Source organism: Bos javanicus, chromosome 14 (genome assembly GCF_032452875.1).
Source record: "Bos javanicus breed banteng chromosome 14, ARS-OSU_banteng_1.0, whole genome shotgun sequence".
Taxonomy (NCBI): Eukaryota; Metazoa; Chordata; class Mammalia; order Artiodactyla; family Bovidae; genus Bos; species Bos javanicus.
The window spans coordinates 77,835,328-77,847,606 of record NC_083881.1 but is presented as its reverse complement, the minus strand read 5'-3'; the positions used below and the strand labels follow the sequence as shown (position 1 = coordinate 77,847,606).

The 12,279-nt window shown below is 38.1% G+C and overlaps 1 protein-coding gene and 1 long non-coding RNA gene across 12 annotated transcripts in view; one reads left to right on the top strand and one right to left on the bottom strand.

Moving 5' to 3' along the window:
* LOC133260775 (uncharacterized) overlaps positions 1 to 5,954 on the bottom strand; it is a 49,256-nt gene extending 43,302 nt beyond the window's left edge. Inside the window, exon 1 of the long non-coding RNA XR_009740959.1 lies at positions 5,827 to 5,954. This is a non-coding gene — a long non-coding RNA (uncharacterized LOC133260775). The remainder of the gene's footprint in view (positions 1 to 5,826) is intronic.
* RALYL (RALY RNA binding protein like) overlaps positions 1 to 12,279 on the top strand; it is an 826,242-nt gene that overhangs the window by 691,315 nt on the left and 122,648 nt on the right. The gene's annotated exons all lie outside the window — the stretch shown is intronic.

The window sequence follows — 12,279 nt, the reverse complement described above, 5'->3', positions numbered from 1 at the left end:
AAAAGTTTCCCGAAAAGAATGATCTATTACTCAGCAAATACTACTCAAAATGGGAAAACCAGTGTGGCAGCAAGAATATATTGCTTTCCTTAGATATGTCTTAAAATAAAGTGGGGTGAAACAAGCAGCCCAAATAGTCCTGCTGACTGGCTATTTTGATTTATAGTGAAATATCTCCATTCCCCTCCAAGAAAATGATTTTAAATAAGACCATTCAAAAGTATATATGAATCTCACTCCTTACCCTGTTCAGTAAGAGGTATGATGAACATAATGGACACTTTTGAGCCTACTAGGCAACAGGCAATCTACTATGAGAACCATGATTCAAATTTGTGACTGAATTAATCCAGTACCTTGGCAAAGGGAACGAATAATCTGATGTATTGTCTGTGGTATCAGTTGACATGTGAGTATACACGATTGAGTTTTTCTAGAGCCCTGTACACCTTACTCACATTCATTTTAATTCTATAGTCAGTAAAACTTATATTAATGAATAAACCAGTACTAAATATTGCATGTTTCAGTCCATTGCCTGACAGAGTCTGAAAGCACTTTTATGTATTTATGTACAGAAGTATGTATAGGATTTTCTTTTGCCTTCATAGGCTGTGACATTTATAAACTAGTTTTATTGGTTTCTGCAGTTACGTAAACTCCCAAGCCTCAGATTCCTAATTTGTGAAATGGAGATCAAAACAGAAAATTTAGATCAAGGATTTAGCATTGTTCTTATCACTGTTGACAGCTCTCAATGAGAGAGCTCTGAAATAGCTCAGAGAATAAACCTCTACTTTTACAGATTATCCCTTGATTTACATGTAGAAACCAAAGGAACTTTTTATGTTGCTGTTGTTTAGACGCCAAGTCCTGTCTGAATCTCTGTAACCCCATGGACTGTAGTACTCCAGGCCTCCCTGGAGTCCCTTACCGTCTCCTGGAGTTTGCCCTAGTTCATGAAATTCCAATATTTTGGCCACCTGATGCGAAGAACTGACTCATTGGAAAAGACCCTGATGCTGGGAAAGATTGAAGGCAGGAGGAGAAGGGGATGACAGAGGATGAGATGGTTGGATGGCATCACTGACTTGATGGACATGAGTTTGCACAATTTCTGAGAACTGGTGATGGACAGGGAGGCCCGGTGTGCTGCAGTCCATGGGGTCACAAAGAGTCGGACATGACTGAGTGACTGAACTGACTGATGTCCATTGAATCAGTGAATGCCATCCAGCCATCTCATCCTTTGTTGCCCTCTTCTTCTTCTGCCCTCAGTCTTTCCCAGCATCAGGGTCTTTTCCAGGGAGTTGGTTCTTTGTATCAGGTGGCCAAAGTATTAGAGCTTCAGCATGAGTCCTTCCAATGAGTATTCAGGATTGATTTCCTTTAGGATGAACTGGTTTAATCTCGTTGCTGTCCAAGGGACTCTCAAGAGTCTTCTCCAGCACCACAGTTAGAAGGCATCAATTCTTTGATGCTCTGCATTCTTTATGGTCCAACTCTTGTTATCTGTACATGACTATTGGAAAGACCATAGCTTTGACTATATTTCTCTCCAAAGCAATGTCTTTACTTCTTAATACTATACTCTCTAGGTTTCTCATAGCTTTTTTTCCAAGAAGCAATCATCGTCTAATGTCATGGCAGCAGTCACCATCTTCAGTGAGTTTAGAGCCCAAGAAGAGGAAATTCGTCACTGCTTCCACATTTTCCTCTTCTATTTGCCATGAAGTAATGGGACAGGATGCTATGATCTTTGCCTTTTTAATATTGAGTTTTAAGCCAGGTTTTTCACTCTCCTCTTTACCCTCATCAAGAGGCTCTTTAGTTCCTCTTTGCTTTCTGTCACTAGAGTGGTATCATCTGCATATCTGAGGTTGATGATATTTCTCCCTGCAAACTTGATTCTACCTAATAACTCATCCAGCCTGGCATTTCACATGATGTGCTCTGAATATAAGTTAAATAAACAGCCTTGTTGTTTTTCTGACATAAAAATTGTAAATGGAATAAGCATGAGTGTAGATATTCTGTTTCATATTTCAATGATGAACACTAATTATTATTTAAATTTTTAATGGAAAAATATTGATAAAACTTTAACGTGCATCTCTTAATGTAAATTAGGGAGCAAAATTCCTCCTTTGATAAATGTGCTACAGTAATTATGAATAAAAAATTTAAATATTACAAACATAAATTCAAGCTAAAGATTCCAGTGGAAAAATTTGTCACAGAAAGTTATAACACAAGGAAATATTTGCTTATGGAAGAAGGTTAGGGAATGATGAAAGGAAGTTAAATGAAATTTCAGATCTTAGACCTTCAACTGTGTGGTGATATGAGAGGAACTTTCATATGCACCAGTGAAATATTAGTAAAATAATATCATTAGGAAACATTAAAATAAACTTGAGTCTAGAGTGAGACATGAAGGCTCATCCCAGAGTCTGAGTCTGTTAATTCAGGGAGGTCAATGCTAAATTGCGTCAGTCGTGTCTGACTCTGTGCGACCCCAGAGACAGCAGCCCACCAGGCTCCCCTGTCCCTGAGATCCTCCAGGCAAGAACACTGGAGTGGGTTGCCATTTCCTTCTCCAGTGCATGAAAGTGAAAAGTGAAAGTGAAGTCACTCAGTCGTGCCCGACTCTTCGCGACCCCATGGACTGCAGCCCACCAGTCTCCTCCACCCATGGGATTTTCCAGGCAAGAGTACTGGAGTGGGGTGCCATTGCCTTCTCCAGGGAGGGCAGTAGGTGCAGTATTTTCCAAAGCTATGTAGGCGGTTCTGGTACCAGCCAGGCCTGCAGCCACCGTCCACATGGTTTGCAGCCTTCCTCATCCTGTCTGTACAAACGGTCACAGGTTGTTCGTGCAGACATTTAAGGTCGGTGGAATCTCTCCAGACAGTCTTCACACAGCTTCCCATGGGTCTCTTCCTGTCTTGGATGTGTACGGCGGAGGTGGACACATTGATCTAGAGTTGTCCACCAGAGACCAGGGTAGATGTAAAGACACCAGAAGATGTGCCATGGAGGTCACCATGGTTCACAGGGAGCACAGCACCTATGCTCAGGGGCATAAAGCTCGTTCCAATGTTGTCCTAGACCTAGGGTTGGGGTATTTAATAAATATTTTGTTATAGGAAAATAAAATGTTTTATATTTAAAATATTAATTATTAAATACTATATTTAATATAGTTTATATGTGACATGCATTACATATGTAAACTGATTAAAATATATCACATAGAATACATTTTATTATAAATATGATCAATTTAAATAATAGATTCAAAAATTCAAGTATTTTCCTATCTCACTCACCTCTCAATAGTAAAAAAGAAAAATCAACTGTATTTAGAACAAAGCTTAGCTTGAGTGCTAAAAAGTGCTAGATGGCTCATAGTCTGTTGATCCTCAAAACATTGCATTTTAGAGTGATTTAGAAAACTCTTCTGGCAAATGTTTTCTTGTATGTGGCATCAGTTAGATTCTGATTTTGGAAATCAACTGAGAGAGAACAGACGCCAAGTTTGCGTTCAGCAAAGTGAGTAAGAACCCGGTGATGGTCCCAATTAAAAGTCTAAGATATAAATCTTAGTTTAAAACGTCTTGCCTTAGAAAAGTTTTACAGCTTTTTAATGAAGAAAGAGATGAGGGGAAAGGCAACTCCTGTTCACTTGACATTTGAGATTCATAGAGTAAAAGGACATGTCAAGACGATGCATGAATTCCCTTCAAGAGCTGTGTCGACAGTTTGCAGACACTGAGCCACTTGAAAGTACACTCGAGGCACTAAGTGAAAATTCCCATGTGAACTGTTTCTTCTTATCTCTTTAGCATGAAGTTAACCTTCTTCAAAGAAAACTTTTCATGAGTTGTATTTTAGAATCGAAATTTTGAATCATACCAACTTTTCGGTTGATGAATTTTCCTCTAAGTAGCTTTATTAGATGGAGAAGGCGATGGCACCCCACTCCAGTACTCTTGCCTGGAAAATCCCATGGACAGAGAGGAGCCTGGAAGGCTGCAGTCCATGGGGTCATTAAGAGTCGGACACGACTGAGCGACTTCACTTTCACTTTTCACTTTCATGCATTGGAGAAGGAAATGGCAACCCACTCCAGTGTTCTTGCCTGGAGAGTCCCAGGGACGGGGGAGCCTGGTGGGCTTCTGTCTATGGGGTCGCACAGAGTTGGACACGACTGAAGTGACTTAGCAGCAGCGGCAGCAGCAGCTGTATTAGGAGGATGGCTATTTACTGCATGGGTAAATTTTTTTTTTTCAGGCTTTTTCATTGTATTAGAATAATTTAATTAACTCAGAAGAATTTAAAATTTTTTATTAATATAGCTCAGAATGTGTTGTCTCTCAGGCTTGGCTGAGAGAGATTCAAAAAACATCAAGGATAAAATTATCAAAATTATTATATTTATCTGTTAAAGCACTGGCTTTAACAGTGAGTCGATCATGCCCCAGCCAAGCCTGGAGTTCCCACAACCCTGACAAGTCCCTGACCTATTCTACTAAGTCCAGCTGAGAAGGAGCTTACACTGTCAAAAGAGCAAAGCTCTGGACTGAACTGAAGCTCTGGACTCTGCAGCTAACAGTATCCCTCATATAATTGCCAACACCTACATTTTGTCAAATAATTTTCCTTGGGGAATATTTTCCCCTTTTCTTTGCAGTCCTGGAACTGAATTTGGAGCTTCAGTGTACTTCTGCTGGTGTTATACAGATGTTATTACACTTTGACATTCTTATTAGGTCAAAGATTTACATTAGTTTACTTCTATCCATGTTTTGTTTGAAACTTTGTGTTTACTGGTGCTTTACATTATTATACCATAGCTGCCTGTTTTAAGAGACTAAATTCTGCCATTGATTTCCTTGATTTAAATTCCATTCTGTCATTTCCCAGCTAGGTGCCTTGGGCAATTTAAGTCCTCTGAACCTCCATTTTCTCCCTTGAGATAATAACTAACTATTAGGGCTGTTGTGAATGAGATAATATTGCAAAGTACTTAGAACAGTATCTGACATATAGTAAACAGAAAATAGATATCATTTGTCATTAACACTTTGTGCAACAACTAAGTTATATTATAAATCTTTCCTAAAGAAGTGAGTTCTTCCAAATGGCAGAAATTCCAGCTAATTAAATCCAAAGGCCTGAATATTCTAGAAAAGTGGTAATGGAATTGAATTCTTGGAGAAGAAGCTCCGAAGAGAGTGAAATCAGCACAGTCGTGAACAGTGACTTTACCTTGGAGATCTTTGAGGAAGATAGACAAGAAAAAAATAGCATGAAGACAGGACACAATTTTGGAATGTGCTTACATTTATATAAAATAACAAGTACAGTATTTAAAACTCCAATAAGAGCATGAAAATAGGAAAGCAATACCACCGTAGGGATAATTATAAAAGAGCTTCAAAAAGTAAACAAGAGAATCATAGACTACTGTAAAATGATTGGTGTTGGTCAGTCACTTAGGGATTAAAATGTTTGATCTAGGAATTGAGACATTAAAGAAATTAGCCAAATTGTCCAGAGAATTTTTAAAACAAAAAGTAGAACTTGAGTCTATCCTCCATGTGAACTAAGAATTCAATGGAGAAGTAATAAGAATAGTGTCCCCAGAAGAAGGAACTGGAAGGAAAAATTGGCAGCAGGGAGAACTGACTGCACCGAGCACATCAGGCACCCCAGTCCAGCAAACTTGAAGGTTCGTGAAAAGAGAGGAGAGATTAAGATTGGCGGGTTAAATTAGTGGTTGTTTGCAGAGAAATTATACTAATGCAAAGAACTTTCTTTACCTTCTGTGGGTTTAGTAGTCATTGAATTATTGTGGGCTTCCCTGGTGGCTCAGCTGGTAAAACAATGAGGGAGACCTGGCTTCGATCCTTGGGTTGGGATGTTTCCCTGGAGAAGCGAAAGGCTAACCACTTCAGTATTCTGACCTGGAGAATTCCATGGACTATTCCATGGGGTCGCCAAGAGTTGGACACGACTGGGAGACTTTCACCTTCACTTTTCACTTTGAATTGTTGTTATGTGTTTTGTTTGTCTGTTTTGCTTTTAACTGAAGAATGTTCTCCAAAGTGAGGTTGTAACAGAGCCGCATAGAACACTGTTGCAGTAGCTCAGGCATGACTTGAAAAGAATCAGAACTTGAGCAGAATGACATCACTTTCACCTGTTAGGATTCAGTTCGGTTCAGTTCAGTCGCTCAGTCATGTCTGACTCTTTGTGACCCCAGGGACTGAGCACACCAGGCTTCCCTGTCCTTCACCAACTCCTGGAGCTTACTCAAACTCATGTCCATTGAGTTGGTGATGCCATCCAACCACCTCATCCTCTGTCGTCCCCTTCTCCTCTGCCTTCAATCTTTCCCAGCATCAGGGTCTTTTCCAGAGTCAGCTCTTTGCATCAGGTGGCCAAAGTATTGAAGTTTCAGCTTCAGCATCAGTCCGTCCAATGAATAGTCAGGACTGATTTCCTTTAGGATTGAATGGTTGGATCTCCTTGCAGTCCAAGGGACTCTCAAGTTTCTTCTCCAACACCACGGTTCCTCTGTCCATGGGATTCTCCAGGCAAGAATACTGGAGTGGGTTGCCATTCCCTCCTCCAAGGGATCTTCCCAACCCAGGGATCGAACCCACATCTCTAATGTCTCTTCATTGACAGGTGGGTTCTTTACCACTAGGGCCATATGGGAAGCCCTTCATAATGTGTACGTAATTTCAAAACATCATGTTGTATACCTTAAATGTATGCAATTTTCATTTGTTAAAAACAATCAAATCTCAAAGAAAAAAAAAAGAATGGAAAAGAAATGCCCGATGAAATATTATTTTCTTTAATAGTATCAGAATCAGTGAGTGATTGAGTGATATCTTAGGGAAGTTCAACTGAATTGGGTGGGATGTGGTGACAGAATGACAGGCTAAAATCCAGGTGTAACACTGAAACTAAGGAAGAGTTAACAAGAAACTGCCTCTAAGCTTTAAACACACCCATCAGACATCATGGGATCACTAATGGCCAATTCAAAACCTATCTTTTGATGGTGTGGATCCAATTTTCTCTAGGTCTCCAGGGAAAAAGGGATAAGGGGATAAAGTCAATTTTCCTCTTCTAAAAATCTATTTTTAAAATTTTTTTAGACACTGTGCTACCACAAAATTAATGATTCTTTTAGCAACTGCACTTGTTTCATTTTTTCCAAGGTCCTCCAGGCTACTTCTCTAGAGAGTACACAAAGTTTCCACAGTGCTATTTTTGTAATCTAAAGCAGTTGTGCTTTCAGGCCTGATGCTACAACTGTAATTTTAATTTATCAACCTGCCACTCAGTAAAATGCTGTAAAAAACATTTGAACACTTAAACCCATCATTTGTTTCTGCACTTGTCGATGACACTCTTCTGTACTTGTCAAAATCATTTAAACTGCACTATGATAGCATACACAATATCACCAATAAATTGGATAATCAATCATGTATGTATATATTTTGACAGTGGTGTCTTGAATGGGTTCCAGGACACACTTTTAAGAAGCAATCATTATGCTTCAATACTAAAAAAACAGTACAGTCATCAGAGTCTTCCTCAATTCTTACAATTTAAAAAATGTCTTAGGAAGCAGAGAGGCTGATTATGACTCAAACAGCTTTTACTGCTTCAGTGAAATGTTCTCCTTGGGGAAAAGGAAGTAATTGCAGATTATAGCAGGCAGGAATATAGTGTTACTTGGAGGGAAGAAAATACATAGGATCATTAAATAGATTTATTTAAGTTCTGCTTATAAAGAAAGCAGTGGTGCAGGACTTTATAGCTGATGATATTTCAGAAGAGTGCTATCAGCACTTTCACTACCATCTAATTTGTTCATATAATAAAGTGTCACATTAAGCCAAATGTCACAATTCATATCAGATTTATTTTGAAATTGTTGTCATTATATATCATATAGAGCCTCTCTCCAAAATTTGGATGAGATCTTTGATCATAATTGTCATTTAAAATTAATTTATCATTTGATATAAATACATGTAGGAAAAAAAAAAGCACCTGTTCAGTCATTAAGTCCATTCAACCCAGCAACAAATCTGGTATCATATAGGCTACATGACTGTTTAGCATAAATGTTGTTAAAATTGTAAAAATAATATTGACCAATCTAACTGCACCATCTGAACTCTCAGCCATTACAATTTTCACCATTTAATTATTTTTAAAAGGCAAATCTAATGAGACGACAAAATCTGTGGAGGATTTAAAATCATGTCTTTATCACACAATTCTAACTTATCCAAGCAAATTTATGGACATCAAATACCTATATATAAGAAAATAAATTGCTAAACTTGGCATACATAAAATTCCACAATGAGAAGAACTAATCTCGAGTGATTTTATGGAATCAAATCAAAACAATTAAGGCTTTGACAGGTATGTTAACTAACACAACTACCACTGTTTCCATATTGCCACTGATACTGTTTTTGAGGAATTAGTTTTTAAAATGTGAAGCCGCATTGGAAAGGGTAAGCATATAATCTGATTGATGATAGATATGTTTACTGAATGTATTTATGAATAAAATAGAAATGGTGGCTCAGATAATTTAGATGTCATATGTAGAAATATCCAATTTGAAATAAAATCGTAGTCTTATGTGCTTATGGACTCTGTCCTGAACACAATCACTCACTAGAAGTAAGTATGCAAAATAAAGTGCTTTGCTTTCATTCATCTGAAATCAACCCAGCTCAAAGGAAAGAAAAGTAGTTAAGCTTATTTGAAGAGAATAAATTCTTGCTTTTTTTTTAGCTCCATAAAATATACCTAAATCTGGCTTTCTAGTTGAATCATACTTGATTATCTAAATAATTCCCTAGCAGTAAATATTTTCCATAGAGGGCTCAAGGTATTGATTAGCTTTTATTTTTTGTTGCTCATTGAATCGTTACTAACTCTCATGTAGCTACTATAGATATTATAATTCTTTCAATACAAGAAAACAGAAGGAAAAATGATGTAATGTCCATAAAGACATACGGTGTATCGGTAGCCATTGGAATGGAATCCAGCTTAGGCTTTTTTTAAACAGCTGCCAGTTTCACGCATACTAACACTTCATGCTCTCTTCTGAGTTTCATATTCATTTGCGTCATCGTGAAGGCCTAAATAATACCCTTAATTATTCAGAAAAATACATAAAAAGTTATTTATTGCTTTCAGAGACATTACAAATCCCAGATTTGCATTATAAAAGTGCTGGCAAGAGTTTCAAAGCCTCACTTTCCAATTAAATCCTGTTCATCCAGCCAAGAATTACTGATCTTTATTTCTTCAATCTCAAAGTTGTGACCTTTTAAACATTTTCAATGACATTTTCAAAACACAGAATACTTTTTGATTCAAAAGGTTTCCTGCTTAACTGCAGAACAAATCAGTTATCACAGCATAATCAATAGTGGCCAAATATTAGCGTAAGAGATAAGAAAGCCTTCCTCAGTGATCGATGCAAAGAAATAGAAGAAAACAATAAAGTGGGAAAGACTAGTGATATCTTCAAGAAAAGTAGAGAGACCAAGGGAAGTTTTCATGCAAAAATGGGCAAAATAAAGGACAGAAATGGTGTGGACCTAATAGAAGCAAAAGATATTAAGAAGAGGTAGCAAGAATACACAGAAGAACTATACAAAAAAGATCATCATGACCCAGATAATCATGATGGTGTGATCAGTCACCTAGAGCCAGACATCCTGGAATGTGAAGTCAAGTAGGCCTTAGGAAACATCACTACAAACAAAGCTAGTGGAGGGGATGGAATTCCAGTGAGCTATTTCAAATCCTGAGAGATGATGCTATGAAAGTGCTGCACTCAATATGCCAGCAAATTTGGAAAACTCAGCAGTGGCCACAGGACTAGAAAAGGTCAGTTTCATTCCAATCCCAAAGAAAGGCAATGCCAAAGAATGCTCAAACTACTGCACAATTGCACTAATCTCACACACTAGCAAAGTAATACTCAAAATTCTCCGAGCCAGGCTTCAACAATACGTGAACAGTGGACTTCCAGATGTTCAAGCTGGATTTAGCAAAGGCAGAGGAACCAGAGATCAAATTGCCAACATCCGCTGAATCATGGAAAAAGCAAGAGATTTCCAGAAAAACATCTATTTCTGATTTATTGATTATGCCAAAGCCTTTGACTGTGTGGATCACAACAAACTGTGGAAAATTCTGAAAGAAATGGGAATACCAGACCACCTGACTTATCTCCTGAGAAATCTGTATGCAGGTCAGGAAGCAATGGTTAGAACTGGACGTGGAACAACAGACTGGTTCCAAATAGGAAAAGGAGTACGTCAAGGCTGTATATTATCACTCTGCTTATTTCACTTATATGCAGAATACATCATGAGAAATGCTGGACTGGATGAAGCACAAGCTGGAAACAAGAGCTCCAGGAGAAATATGAATAACCTCTGAAATGCAGATGACACCATCCTTATGCCAGAAAGTGAAGAACTAAAGAGCCTCTTGATGAAAGTGAAAGAGGACAGTGGAAAAGTTGGCTTAAAGTTCAACATTCAGAAAATGAAGATCATGGCATTGGGTTCCATCACTTCATGGCAAATAGATGGGGAAACAGTGGAAACCATGGCTGACTTTATTTTGGGGGGCTCCAGAATCACTGCAGATGGTGACTGAAGCCATGAAATTAAAAGAAGCTTGCTCCTTGGAAGAAAAGCTCCAGCATTTCTTTAATATGCTGTCTATGACTAATCTAGACAGCATATTAAAAAGCAGAGACATTACTTTGCCAACAAAGGTCCGTCTTGTTAAAGCTGTGGTTTTTCTAGTAGTCATGTATGGATGTGAGAGTTGGACTATAAAGAAAGCTGAGAGCCGAAGAATTGATGCTTTTGAACTATAGTGTTGGAGAGAAGACTCTTGAGAGTCCCTTGGACTGCAAGGAGATTCAACCAGTCCATCCTAAAGGAAATCAGTGCTAAACATTCATTGGAAGGACTGATGCTAAAGCTGAAACTCCAATATTTTGGCCACCTGATGTGAAGAACTGACTCATTTGAAAAGACCCTGATGCTGGGAAAGATTGAAGGCAGGAGGAGAAGGGGATGACAGAGGATGAGATGGTTGGATGGCGTCACCGACTCAACGGACATGAGTTTGAGCAAACTCCAGAAGTTGGTGATGGACAGATAGGCCTTGTGTGCTGCAGTCCATGTGGTCGCAAAGTTTCGGACATGACTGAGCGACTGAACTGAACTGTAATGTTAGCAAAAGCCTGGCATTTCTTGTACTTCTAAAGCTTATCAGGAAAAAAAAAAGAAACACACTGAACAGCTATATTTTGGCATGCTAACTAAGGTGTAATTTTAAAATGAAAAGCCAACTCCCAAATATTTTATGTTTTTAAAACCTTATTATTTCTTTTGTGTAGTTTTTACTAGGTCACATTTAAAACTCAGTGTTTACAACCTGCAGACCATGTTCAACTTCAAAATGATATAATGGTGCCTGTAGTTTGACTCAGTGGTAGGCAAACCTTGACAATAACCTCTCTTTCGCTTCAATAAAAAGCATATAAAAGATGAAATACTTGATGAGACATTTTTCTCAGAAACTGGCTAAATTATCATAACATGCAGGCGGTATTTCAATGAAGTATGTGTTATAGCCCAACTGGATAGTAACAATTTTGAAAACCTTTTTTAAAAAGTGAGGGTCTCTAGAGAAGTTATTTTAAAATTGTGTTCCTTGACCATAGGCCCTTGATTATCCACATTAATCTCAGTAGGCCCATGACAGTCTAAATTCTCCAACTTTCTGTGTAAGCCCACCAGGTCACAGATTAAGGGTCTGCCCCATAAATTGGAGCATCTTAATCCTAATTTTCTTTAGTCATCAGGTTTTGGTTTGAAGCTGGTGAGAAGGGATTTTATAGCATCTCTGCCCCTTGTATAATGAACAGCCATTCAATTCCAATAAGTGCATCAATTCATTATTTGAAGGGCACTGTAAGAATGTGTGCAAAATATTATGTGATAACAATGTCAGCTGCTGTTCTAAACCAGGCACTACACAGGAATAGTTTCCTACTGTCATGACTGAATATTGAGCTTTCCTTCCATATTGCAAAGATCACACCAAATTACCATTGCTGGAGAATTTTGTAAAATGTTTAGACATTTATTTTTGACAATGACAAGTGAAGGATGGTGACAGATTAT